Genomic DNA, 14,572 nt, shown 5'->3' with positions numbered 1-14,572 from the left:
CAATTGTTTTAGGGCAAAACAGGTGTCAACCTAAATCAAGTTGGCATGCTTCATGGATAAAAAGGCCGAACAGGAAACGAAATGGAAGGTTTAATCTATTGAAATTAGATCCAGGGAGAATCTGATGCTTCATTCCAAATGCATTTTGTTGTATTTCCTTTTAATCTTTTTCAAATGTATCTTCCTCTCTCACCAAGCCTCTCTAACTTTCTCTCTCCAGGTTTGAGCTGAAATTAAATCGATTTGCATAATGAAAGGAGATCAAATGTACTGTACAGAAGTAAAATAGAAATAAAAAGGACTTTTCTCTGAGGGCGGATGGGGTGTGAGTCGCAAGAGGAAGGGAGAGGTGAAAGAAAGAAACAATAAAATGCAATTATACAGCTTCAATAAACCCATAATTCCAGCACGTACAAAAATACCCAGATAGGCGGTTCACATTATTTCATTCAACAAAGCTATAAAGACTCTTTCAAAGCCGCAGCGAGCCTTACAACGCCACAAATTGGCTAAATGCTGGTGTTTTTAAAAAAAAAAAAGGAAATTAGAACATTGCAACCCTAGTGACAGCCTCCACTTTCTAGGTGTTATTACTAATTACATTTCTATTATCATGGTAATGCTTGGCAACCTTCAATAAAGAATCTCATCCAATTATTCTGTCATTTGTTATATCTCTGTTCTGGGTACCATTGTGAGATGTGGGATTGCTTTTGATTGTGATACATTCAGGGCTGAGATCTCCCAAATGTTGACAGAGATGAGAGGAATGGGACGCGAGTAAATGTAAATTCAGTTGAGTTAAATTAGTATTGAAGTAAACTACCATGTTATGGAAGGAGCACTATAAGCCCAAAACATGCACTGTCAAGCTGTTTGCAGACGCGCTCTTGTCAAATTAATTCACTTTTTACATGAGGATTCTTTCATGGATCAAACTTTACATAAACATATTAGACTAATTTGTTTCTTTATATTGTCAGAGAATTCCAGTACAACTCAGCTGAATGGGAATAGACATAAAAGCATCTCAGAGGATTGATATCTAGAGACCTGCTGCAGCTTCTCTCCATCAGGGCCTCTCCTCTCTCTGCTGTGCAGTTAATAATGTATGAAGGCTAAGTTTTCATGTCTGCTTCCTCTCCTCATTCCTGAAATGTCAAGGGTGAGTAAAAAGGAGGTGTGAAACAAAGACAATTCCTGACAGCACAGCACACTATTTGAAGCAGCAATGCAATTTTCATACCTTAAAGTACATGCAGGCATGCACTTAAACATACCTGCACATTTTCATGAAGTGTTAAGTTTTAAAGAAGGTGGAATGTGTAAGATCTGGCCACACAATTCAACAAACCTGCTGAAACTCTCAGAGATGATCAAAATACCACTGCTATTTTATAATCTTCACATATCGTGTTGGCCTATAGTTTTTTTTAGCCATCTTTGTGTTTACTGTGCCATTAACCTAGGGCTGTACGGTCCTTGGCGTATATGTTATGACAGTTTCTTCATTGGATTTAATTCAAAGTGGCAGGAACAGGGAAAATTACATGTATTTTTGTTTCATCCTCCTCACAACCAGGAGACTACTTCGCCAGGAGCTCCAGGAGAAGGACCCTCATTCAGTAGAGCTTTAGAAACATGAAGTCAGCGTTAACCCCAGCGCACGGGGTCTGATCCAGGGGGACCGCACAGAACTCCACGACCGCATCAACAGATTTTCTGTTGTTGCCATTACACAGCTTAAACCCAAAGAAAATATGTTTTCTCTCGAAACGTAATTGAGAATGCAATTGTATGGTAATTGTATTTTGAGGAGACAGGGTTGCATACAATTTTGATTCAGCGCTCAGAGTCATAGCTAGAATTGAGGACACAGAGGTCATGTACCCTGTATTGAGTCCCTATACGACGAGGGTGGGTTTACATTGGAGTTATCTGAATGTTCGGTGTAGCGGTATCAGATGGGGAACTGACCAATCGTCGGTAATTGACGAGTTGAGAGTGAGACTGGGTTGAAAATGATTAAGACTATCACGCCAGAGGGGGCAATGCCCCACCTCAAGTGATCCCATGTGGAAGCCAATGTAAACAAAATACAGACAGAAGTATGTAAACTTGCTGTAATAATCCTTTGAAGTGAAAAAAAATTAAAATCAAAGCAATTAAAGCAATCTGGATGACAAAAGTGGGGGAGATGTGTCATGCATTGTATATTCTTCAGCGAGGCCTGGAAATGAGATTTTCACTGACAGTTTTAATATCTGCCAACAGTAGGATGCTAGCTAGTTAGCCTCAAGGACTACAATGTTTACCGGTAGCTTGGAAACACCATCAGCTGCTCTGGCTCGTCTCTCATATTGGTGTTTGTGGTCCCTGTTACTGACATAAACATTCAAATTGATATCTCCAAAATACAAAGCTTGTTTGAAATTACATTAGCGGGTCTGTGAACAGTTCGGGATCTTTAAAACTGTATCTGCAAACTCCTCACATAACCAGATAATCAGATCTCGGCCAAAGATTGTAACAGACCGAGGTCCCAGACCAGATTTCTCCTCTGATTGTTGGAAGGGGTGAAGCAGGGTAAAATCAACCCAAGGCTCCTGTAGTCTGAGCCTAGCTTAACTGGCTGCTGACTGTAGCTTCATATTAAAAGTCAGACAGACTGATATTGTTCTTTTGATCATACAATGTCCCAAATTGTCAAACTATTACATCAAACATCTTAGACCTTGTTCTTGGTGTCTGATCCAAATTTTCTGAGAGGGCTGCAGACTGTGTCATGACCTGGCTTTGCCTCCTTCAATTGCCATATGTTTCTGTGCTCTAAAAAAGTTATAATTTCACTTAACCTGGACTTTTAGGTAAGATGCTCTGAAAGGATTTCCCATTAATAAGCCAGGAGATAATGAGACCAGTCGTATATGCTTTGTGACATATTTTTATGTATGGTTTTACCGAATACCAAATAATCAAGCTCAATAATATTTGGCTTGTAATAAAAGAAATTCTTTATAACCTTAGTGGGAACCTGAGATATTATGCTGTCTAGAATTGGAGGTTGTCGATGGGAAAATGAACAGCTGCTCATAGATGAGGTGGCAGAGCGCTGACACCATTAGTTTCTGGAAATTACCTGATTCAGCAAGAAAGCACTCAGTATGCTGGAACTATTGGTGTCAAGTTGTATAACCGATTTCAGAAGGTGCAACTGAAAAAGGGCCCTTGCATGAAGGCCCGCTTAAGGTGGAGCTTGAACTGGGATGAATTAAGGATGTATGATTGAGTTTTATTGTACTCATTTTGGATCAACAGTAAAACTATTCACATTGAATTCTAAAGTTTGTTTTGTTTCCTTGTTTCTGAAGTCTAATTTGTTATTGAGGTCATAGAAGCAGTATAGCGCAGAACCTAAACCATCTGGACGAGGGTCAGGGTTTTTTGTTTCCCCACAGTGCAAGTGTGTGTGCGTGCACATCACTGTTCACAGCTAATCTTGCATGCTGCTGCACCGAACTACGTAATATTTTGGGTACTCATTTATGGCTGCATGCTCAAGGACCTCTCGTGGTTGCTGTGACTCACTTTCATTGCCTGTTTGATACTGGCAATGATTGACTGCTGACTCTTCACCCCACTTGGCAACCCTTACAATTTTTCCGGGAGACTCACGATTTTCATTGTCCTCTCAGTTTCCTCCCGGGGTCACATCTCCTGATTTATGACCATTTTTAACACCCTTTTTTGTTAACACAACCGGTTTCTGGCAGTGTTGAAGGTATACAAGGCCTACTTTCCACCCAGACAATAATTCAGCTACCAAATGTTGTTTTCTGGTCAATGGGAGCAGCTGTATTCTTTACTGAGAATTAACAGTAAAAAGTATTCAACATAAAAAAGGAAACACAGATGCTTTGGTTTTGAAATCCTCCATATTTTTAAGATCTCAAGGTTGTCAAATACGCTCCCCACTCACTTCTCAGGGTGCATTGGTCATTGCAGACACTGAGTTTACCTTTCTAGCTTTTTACTGCAACACCCAACACACAAGTATGCCGACACACACATACATAGCACATTAAAATGCCATTCTGTGTTAAACACAAGGCGAGATATTCTGCTCAACTACATATAAGGTTCACAGGCCTGTCGATGGAAACAAACTTAAATACTAAATTTCACACAATTATGCAACAGATATGGCTTGCACAAGCAGCAGGCAACAGACACAGGTCTGTGCATATTTCAGCCTCAGATTCTGAGATCACAAACTCATGCTACTAGCACCTTGACTAATGAATCAACAGTATTCCATTCCATAAACTTGATGGAATAATCAGGTTGGTGTTTAGAGATGCACAGCAACATAAACAGCTTCCACGCCCTCATTATTGTGAATGTTCCCTTTATTAAATGTAAATGAATAATGCTCTGTTTGAGATGACAGTTTTGTTTAGCTTTTAACAGCAAGCATCTAGCCGTTGTCCAGTGTACTCCATTCACTGTGTTCCATAACATTTTCTTTCCCCCTGATCTGCCAGAAATCCCTGGTCAGAGAAATAAACGCTTTGACTCTCACTAACACACTAAATTAAATCTATTCTAATGTACTAAAAATCAAGAACCACATACATTTCTTGGAGGTGCTAGGGCAACACATTCTCACTCCAAACATGTCAAACACCCACGCTTGGTCAGTGGCCCTAAGCTTCAAACTATGATGCTCTAGATACCCCTCTAGTATCAGTTTTGGATGTGGCTGTGAGTTTTTTCTTTTTATGTTTTTAAAAAAAAACTCTTCACTGGAAGCAATTTGGTAAGTTAAGGCAACAAAACCACAACCAGTTAATAATAATAATAAATTAAATCTTTATACTATGTCAGTTGCTCAGACCATCTAATAATGACGCGAGTGCACTAGTGGCCGAGGGGCACTGGCCAACCATCTGTAATAGATGCGTTTGGAGTGGGACCGGGTTGGGTAGGGGGTTGCTATGGACATCCAGGTAGCTACAGCCCCCCCACGCCCTTCTCTGGAAACTGCCTATGCTACACTGACACGGGAAGAACTTGCAACTCCTCACAGAAATGCCCCAGCTGGTCAGCTGTGAGGCGACAGCACAGGCCACTGCCATCCTCTAGCACACGGGTGCCCACACTTGCCCACACGCTTGCGAGCTACTTTTAAAATGACCAAGTCAAAATTATCTACCTACATTCAAAATGCTAAATATCTATATATATATATATATATATATATATATATATATATATATATATATATACTGAGTATACTGTATATTTACAATATATATTGGCATTCCTTGCATAACTGCATGAATCCTTACGGCACAATACAATTCTGTACATTTTTGGACCTTACTCTGATGACTTGCACTGAATGGAATCAACCAGAGTTGCATAGTCTGGACAGTAGCTGCTAGCCAGCCTCAAGCAAACTTCAAATGATCATCAGTCATGGTGGAACAGTATTTAGACTTAATATTCTTCATGTGGGAAAAGGCTGACTCAGATAAATAAGTAGAGCCGAATAATGCAGTCAAGAATGTAGCACATTTCCTCATGTTTGGGTACTTTTCCTCTGTGAGTAAGTTCCAAAACTGTCCATGAGCCCTGGACTTCAGCTGAATGTCAGCCTGTAGTGTCAAAATCTCATCCTCCATTCCAGACGAGTTCAGGTGAAACAGCGTTGCAATTTTTGAATCACCTCAATATCTTCCCGAAATGGGCAGCACATAAATGTAGCGACTGGCTCGAGTAAAGCAAAGTCTTGAAGGAGTTTGTCAAGCTCTGACAGACATCTGTCAATCTGCTCTGTGTAGCGCGCACTGTCAAGTTGCGGACACAGCTTCCATTGCGTCTCCAGCTCTGACGCGAGGTTTTGGAAGTTCCCCAAATCATGGCGCTGCAGCTTTAGCTTCTGTAGTAGAAATAAATTGGGAGGCTAACTAATTAGTTCGCCGGAGTTTTGCGATTGACCGCGCATACGTGGTGACCCGTGTGTTAGAAAAGACGTGATCTCAGACAGGCTGCCATGTACGTCAATCAAGTGGCAAATGCCATGAGGACATCTCATTTTTTTTGAATGGCATGCGATCTACCCGCACTACCTCAACTGGTCGATCGCGAGCGACGTATTGTGCACCCCTGCTGTAGCATATTATTATTTATTTTCATTAAACAGAATCTCTTCTTTCTCAAATTAAAGGACATGTTCAGTGTTCACTCACGGGAATGACCATACATATATTGAGTTGCCTCTGTGAGAAAAACTATGCAGCGCTCCTAGCGATGATCAGCGTGTTACAATATGATTACTTGTTGAAGGCCAAAACCCACTAGAAACCTAATGAATGTGTTGTTGAACAATGATGCCTTGTGAGATGTCCACAAAGTTAGTTAGGGTGCGGCTTACAGAGAACATCGACTCCATTCTTAAGATAAGAATGCCGCTGCAAAAGGGAGATGCCGACTGGAATCCGGCAGTTGGAGAAGGAGCAGATCGACTCTCTTCGGAGAAAGTCCGAACGCGTTAAAATGATCACGTCGGGGTCAGCAATTTCATTAAGTTTCTATTTGGTTTTGGCCTTCAACAAGTAATCATATTGTAACACACTGATCATCGCTAGGAGGGCTTTAAGCATAGTTTTTTTCACATCTCCTATTAATGCGCGCACATGTGACTTCTAATTAAAAGAGTGAGGCCAAGGCAGACTGGCTTAAGTCCATTGTTGAAGAAGCCTCTTCAGAGTCTCAAGCCCTTGTATTGAGATGACCTTGTAACATCTTCTCATGAATAGCAATGAATTGTAACAGCATTGATAACATTTCTATTACTAAAGTCACAGCAAATTTTTGAAAAGACAATGTCCATACATGTGAGATCCAAGCGTCTGCCATTTACCCTGTGCATTACTTTTCCTTTATCTTCACAGCATCTGTTGTGCCAAATGCTGTTTTAGGGCCAATTTTTGTGAAAACAAAGCACTGGCAAGCACATCAAATGGGCAGAACAAGCCTGTTATTCCTGCTCAGTTACCATTTACTCGAGTTTACATAGCGTTGTTATTGTATATAGAATGCTAATCAAGTGATTGGTCATTGTTGTTGGGTAGCTCATGTCTGTAGGACCACTTTAACCATTTGAATATTCAATCAAGAGTGAGAGAGAGTTAAAAAATATATTTAATTACACATAAAAATATATATCGTATCCAGTAAATTGAATCTAAAACATCAAAATGATGACTTACAGCATAACTGGACTAGACATTGAAGAAAAAAAAATGTAGTTACCCTTGCCCTTCACGACTTTGGTACTTTATCAACCCTGAGCTGAATTATGACCTCCATTTAAAGGACAATTGATCCAACCAGGGCAAGAAATCGTGGAAGATAGTGGGAGAACACCTCTGCATGGAGTGATGTATGCTCCATCTGTGTCTTCCCACCATTACATAGAGGCTAATGCAGTATGGCTTGAGGCAAGAGAGACTCAGTCTACCTCCCTGTGGGAAAAGAGACTTATGCTTGAAACACCTCCCAGTAGAGAGATCAACTACCTGGACACCCATTAATTCATCCATAAATTTTAAATGTGAACATCATTGATGAAGTGCTGCATGTTCAATAAAACAACTTTTGACGTGAAGGTATGGGCCTATATGTCTCCTTGGATGAGGTCTTTGCAAAGTGCTGGTTAAATGGCTGGATTATTTAAAATTAGTATGCACCCCGTGTTGCATGCACTGGATCAGACTCTGCAGATTCATTCCTGCTGCATCGGTCTTGAAGGGCAAACAAAAGCAGCCATTTGTTGTGGCATTAAACCTGACCATCTACAACTTTCTGAATGCAGCATTTTATATCATTTTATAAAGATAAAAAAACTGAAGCCTCATGGGGGCTTCTATTAAGTGACAAGAAAATGTTTTGAAAATATTTACGGTAGATGTGATGACGGTTCATGTCAGCTCAGGTGGAGTGATGATCTTAGGTATCATCTAACAGCTCTGGCAGAGCCTCACAGAGTGTAAAGCCACATAAATAGGGTCTCAAGGGCATCTTCAAAAGAGGTATGAGAGTGGATCAAGCTACCTTTCAACTGTGTAAACGCATTAGTTAGATTGTCAGCTTTTCTCCTCGCCATCAATGGTATTTTTCTGGTGTGCCTGAAATGAGAAAGATATTCCAAATATATTCAACATGTAATAATACTTTTCTGTTAGAGTGTCATCAAAAATTCTTCCATTTAATACCCCGCAAGCCAATCATATGCAGTAAGTTTTTGTCTAACTGCAGGTACTGCAAATGCAAAGTATCTGAAACGAAATCTGAACAAAATAATCTTGTACAACGGTTGGTATGATATCTTTCGAAAAATAATTCCTAATTTTTTGTGCAATACAATTATTAGCAATTGTGTGTCAAAAGAAGTTCACTATATGTTTGTAATAGTTTGTTTCCTCGCTGTCGAGGGGAGCAGTCTGTGTAACACTATAATATGCGGCAGAACAACATTATATCTATATAATTATATCTCTATATGTGTAAAAAGAAAAACCCTTAAATTATTTTTCCCTTGGGCATCTAAAGCTGTAAAACAATGCACTTCACAGAGCCCACGCAAGCCGCATGTCAAGAGACTGCACTAATGTTTTCCACATTGTAGATTGAGGCTTCAGTGGGATGTACTCCTTTATTTAAAGTGACAGACGTGCCGTAGAGGCAGACTCAAATGTAGTAACAGAGCCTCAAATCAATTGTCTGCTACACTGTCAATGTGCAACGAGTTATAGAGGAGTCACCACCACTGACTTCTAAGGGTGCTTTCATACCTGTAGTTCGGTTCATTTGGTCTGGACCAAGAAGGGGGAAAAAAAGTAACATTGTTGCATTTCATTTCTGGTCCGGTTCCTGCCCACACTAACTTTTTGCAAACAAACCAAGTGGAGAAAACAAGAAGTTCTACGGACTCACGGGTTACTTTTTGGACAGTTTCGGCATCCTGCATCATCAGTTCATCAGGACCCCGTTGGTGAAATCCAATTCTGGTGACTGACAGAAGTTTATGCAGCACTTTAATGCTTCTGATGACGAAGAAATAACTGATACGCATTATTACTAATATAAAACTGCAAATTAACCACATTTTATGAACAACTAACAGATAGAGACAGGACTGTACAATAGGCTCTTTGAGCAATCCCAGATGATTGGTGTGAACGTTGGAGAGCACACAGACAAGCCTGTGTCTTGTACTCTAATGATTCAGGGATTATCACTGTCTGATCGCTGTCACACACTTTTTAATGGCCATAACAAACTGACCAAGTACACAGAGTCCTGCTTTTGACCTATTAATCAGGGAAAATTCCTGCGCTGACACATTACCATGGTTATCAAATGTACATGTCCTCATACAGATCAATTATAAGATCGCTTCCTGAACAGACTTCACGATCAGCAGATGGATTTATAAGTAGTTCTGCTTATGAAATCATGCTAAAATCACATGTCTGCTGTCATAAAAGCTTGTGGTTTGTTAGTTTTCTACCACACCACAATTGAAATGCACCAGAGTCTGCTGAGTTGTTGTCAGTTGTTGGTGTGCACCAGGGTTCGACTGACAGCTTTCACACCAGCCCAAATGAACCGTACTAACCGAGCAAACTGACCGGAGTCTTTTTTAACTGAGCCAAAACAGTGTGAGCCAAATTTAAGTGTGAAAGCACCTTAAATCAGGTCTACGCACTTTAAATTTACTACAAACTAAGTGAAGGTACAACTTTTAGAATCTTTAAGACCCCCTCCAACCCTCTAATGAAAATGCAGTTTTCAACCTTGTTAGCGGTTCCATATGGTGTTTTTTATATGCTACAAGACATATTATTCACTGTATTCAAAATTATATATATATATATATATATATAATGTTATGTTATGTTTATTTTATTTGATATGGACCTCACAGTGGCATAAGAATTGTAACATACATGTATGCACAAGGACCAGATGCACTGTGGTATTTATTATATAGATATATAATATATATTATATTACATTTTTTAAACCATGTCCCAAAAAAAGGTGTCATAGCAAAGTATATTACATATTTTAAAATGTGTGTAGTGAAGGAGTTTAATTTCTCTGGCCTTGTGTGGTAACCAAAATGCCTTAAAAAGAGGAATGTTTGTATGTGGTTTGCCAATCTAAAAACTTAAGGGCCACAGGTATGATCCCTGCAATACCTAACGTGCTTTACTGTAGTAGTCACCAAACCCTTGTGTTGGGAATGGATTTTAAAGCCCTTTTATTTGGTTTTTGGGCCAGCAAATCTGGGAAGCTTGGAGCTCCAACAATAAGAGCAACACTTTAGAGACTTGGTTCAGAGCTATGGTTTTTCATTCTGCCTCCTTCACAGCAATGATCGGAGGACAAACACAAAAGCAGAGAGAGGAGTTCCCTCATCCAACACACCAAACCTTTGCAGAAAGACACAGCAACTTTAAATACCCCATGGCCAAAACCTCCTACACAAAGGTCAGACAATAACATTTTTCATTTAAGTTTTAACTGCACAATTACTCTTACAAAATACATAAAGGCTAAAGATTATTTAAATGTTACTGGAAAGGAAGAGAAATTCGAAAAATAAAGGCAAAAACCCATGGCTTCATCACTCTTGCAAATCAAACTTGGTACGATTCAAATGCTAACACATGTTGGAGCGCCTCATGTCCACCTGTTAAAGAGAGCAGCACACCCAACCAAGAGAACAATGAACAGACAAGGTCAGGCAGTGAATGTAGCTCCCTCACACTCTGTGTCCCTTTTGATTGAACAACAATGAAACACTGTTAGTAACCTTGAAGAGGGACTGTGGGAAAAGAGGGTTAGAGTCTTTGCATTATCACAAACCTTTCATTTCAATGACCCTAAGAAAAGAAACTGGCCACAGTTGTGACAGCTAGAACCAAAAGAAGAAAACGGCAGGCTAGTGAAATCTGTATAAAGTTGTTGATTTTGAGTGTGGTCAATACTTACAGCCCTTAGGAAAAACGATGTTTTATGACATTTCTATCCTTGTTTAGACAACTGTAACTCTCTTTATTGTAGAATAAATCAAAAGTATCCATGTCAGCAGCTTGCTAAAAGCAAAATCATCACTTAACAGATTACCTTTTAAAGCCGTGTTTGGTCTGGCCCTTGGCTATACTTAACACATTGTACTCTTTTATGAGCCAGTGCACAGCCTCTGATCCTCCAGCAGGGCCCCTCTGGCTGATCCAACATTTAGAATTAAACGAAGGGGTAACTGGGCTTTTTTCATCAGAGCCTCTGTGATTTGGATCAAACTACCTGAGGAGCTCGGGCAATAACTGAATCAATATCATTTTACCGGCATCAAACGTATTTTTGTAGATGTGGTTTTATTTGATGGGGGCACTGTTGCCTCAAAGGCACTTTTCTCTGTTGTTTTCCTGTTGCAGTCCAAATCCATGCATGCTGGGAAAGACCACGATTTCACTCCGACCCGAAAGTGGTTTAAAAAAAGGATGCATATTATAGTTTGATTTTTTTTCTAGCTTTATCTTGTTGTACTTTTGTATTTTTATGTTTTATCTAACAAGCTTATTAGGGCCCGAGCACCGACAAAGTTGGGCCGCGAGGTCCCTATTGAAACTCTAGTGTTTTATTATTATTCTGAAAGTGAATAGCCTTTTTGGGGGCTTTATCATATCCGAAAACTCACCAAAGTCGGCATGCATATCAGGACCGGTGAAAAATTTGATATTTTATGTGGCACCCATTTCTGTGGCAACGCATCATTCGCTATGAAAAAGGAAGCTTATTTTTCTGTGGCTTAGGATGCTCAACAAGCCTTGGAACTTTGCACAGGTGTCATAGGTAATGGAAATATATATTTCATATGGCTTTTTGGCGTGATCGTTTCAAATTGTCTTGATAGCACCCCTTACAAATATTCAAAAACGCAGCTCCAGCGCTACGTTTGACCTACATGTATGAAATTTGGTAGGCACATGTATCACATGGAGACTTAAAAATAAGTCTGTTGGGAGCATGCTCTAAAATTAACGGGAAGTCGGCCACTTTGATTTTTGTGTGAATTTTCCCTTGATTTCTAGTCGCTATGCTTTAAACATTTGGTTCACTTCAAATTTGGTCAGTACAATCTAAAGACCTTTGCAATTAAAAGTTGCTAAAAGCTTTACGTTTGATGGAATAGCGTAACCACAGCATGGCGGCCAATTGCTTATATCTGTCCCAAACTTGCCATGCTTGATAACAGTCATGGCCTGAGGATGTCTACAAGCCAATTCAGTCGTAGCGCCACACTACTGGCAACAGGAAGTCAGTGTTATGTGACAGACGAAATCCGATTTACATGATATTTACATGATGTGGTCTGCACTTGATGTAGAGCAACATAATGCATGTTTGCGCATGTTCTCTAGTGCCACATAGTGGATACAGGAATTGGTGTAATATTTGCACTACATAATTTCCAGCATCGCAGAGACCAGCGGGAAAAATATGTTAAACTCTGGGAGGCGTTGTGCGATGGTCAAAGACATTCGCAGGGCCGTCCTTCAATCAGAGGATAGGTGGTTCAATCCCAGGCTGCACTAGTCGCATGTCGATGTGTCCTTGAGCAAGACCCATAACCTCAAAATTGCTCCCGTAACTGTGCCTATGGTGTAGAAATGTAATATAATCTGATTTGTAAGTTGCTTTGGATAAAAGTGTCTGCTAAATGACTGTAATCAAAAGTAATGTTTTTTTTTTTTTTTTTTTACAAAAGTCATCATTATCCAAGCTTTTAAAACCTTATACACCCGAGGGTCCCCCATTTGGACGCAGAGTACATCAAAACTTAGAGAGTTTTGTGTTAAAAGTAACTGGCAGAGAACCCACGAAGAACGAATATAATGATGTTATAGTTCTGCAGAAACCTCAGCGTCCTGGGAACAACATGAACTAGGTCACTTCTACATGAGACAAACACATCTCCCATCAGCCAAGCAAACAAATAACAAAATATCATAAATCATACTCGATATGACTGGGACAGACCGGAGAAAACAGCTGCTACACTCCGTTAGCAACGTGCTACCTACGAACATGCAGCATGAAAAAGCATGTCCGCCTGACGGAGATTACGGACATAGTTTCCATTTCTCTCCCCGGTAAACCATCGCAGAGATATTCAGCTTCGAACACAAAAAGTCACACAGCTTTCATCGAATATTGTACTTACTTTTGGTCGAATCTCAGCGAAAAAATGAAATATCTCCGTACTTCCACTGCATGTATGTCCAGCTGCTGGTGCTCCGTGTGAATCCGTTCGATTCGTGTCTCTCCGACACTCCTCGGATTCTTGGGAGGGTTGGAAGCTCAGCAAATTAGATTTCAGAGATGGGACGTTTTTGAGCTTTATTGGCTAATAGTGCTGTCAATCATCTAGCTTTCAATTCCAGGCAATTCTATTGGCTCCTATGGTTCGAAGGATGTCTCAATGGTGAAAATCGGAGAAGGGGGGGCTGAGATACAGCCCTGAACAGAGAGAGTGGCTGAATCTGAAGCAGTATTTGACCTTAAACTAAACAACTAAAAAGGGCTTAGAAAGAGCTTAAAACACTCAAAAAAGGTCCAATCTTCTGTCTCTTGATTCATTGAACATCAGGAGTGATACATAGAAGTGATATAGAGTGTTTTTGAATTTAAAAAATATTTTTTTATTCAAATATTGGAATATTTGATCAGTTTTTTAATTTTATATGCTCTATATTTTATAAATGTTTCACTGTATCTATGTATAGCTGTGTATATAGAGCCTATATCAGTTGTTCTAAGAGCTCAGCATATTTAAAGTCTTGGATTTCCATACTTTCCAAAAAAGAATATCCTAAAAGTGCTGTTTTTCCAGGGCGAGCTTTTGAGTTTTCCAAGTTGTGCTGTGTTCCATCCTTATCTTATGTGAACCTGTAACATGTATTCTGATAGTTCCATGATTTTTCTCATCTCAATAATATATAAAAAAAATATATTTTTAATTTTTAATTTTTTTATTTAATTATACACTTAATTAGGTATTTCTTATCTTTATTCTAGCTGAGGCCTGCAAATAGGCCTCGTTTGTAAAAGGTTTTAATTCAGTGCTTATCAGAACACGGAAAATGTGTGTGTGTGTGTGTGTGTGTGTGTGTGTGTGTGTGTGTGTGTGTGTGTAGAACACACATTTCTTCACCTAAATGTAGTTTTTGTAAAGAGTCAATGGTCTTCTAACTACATTAGTGGTCTCACTTTATTAATTCAGCTTGCATTTGGTGTGGTAAAGACAAGTTTGTGTATGCGGGGTATTTTAACTAAATGTTTTTGCCTTGGTGAAAATGAAAGCCTTATTGTTTTGAATGTGTCTGAAAACTAAAACTATTAGGCTATATATGATTGATATTTTCTGTGGCTCACATTCATATGTTTAATCCATCGTCATTACCCAGAGAGAAGAGAAAAGAATATTTAA

Source organism: Cebidichthys violaceus, unplaced genomic scaffold, assembly GCF_023349555.1.
Source record: "Cebidichthys violaceus isolate CVI_PGR_0920_01 unplaced genomic scaffold, fCebVio1.0.p SCAF_17, whole genome shotgun sequence".
In the NCBI taxonomy this organism is placed as follows: Eukaryota; Metazoa; Chordata; class Actinopteri; order Perciformes; family Stichaeidae; genus Cebidichthys; species Cebidichthys violaceus.
This window is presented reverse-complemented; position numbering follows the sequence as displayed.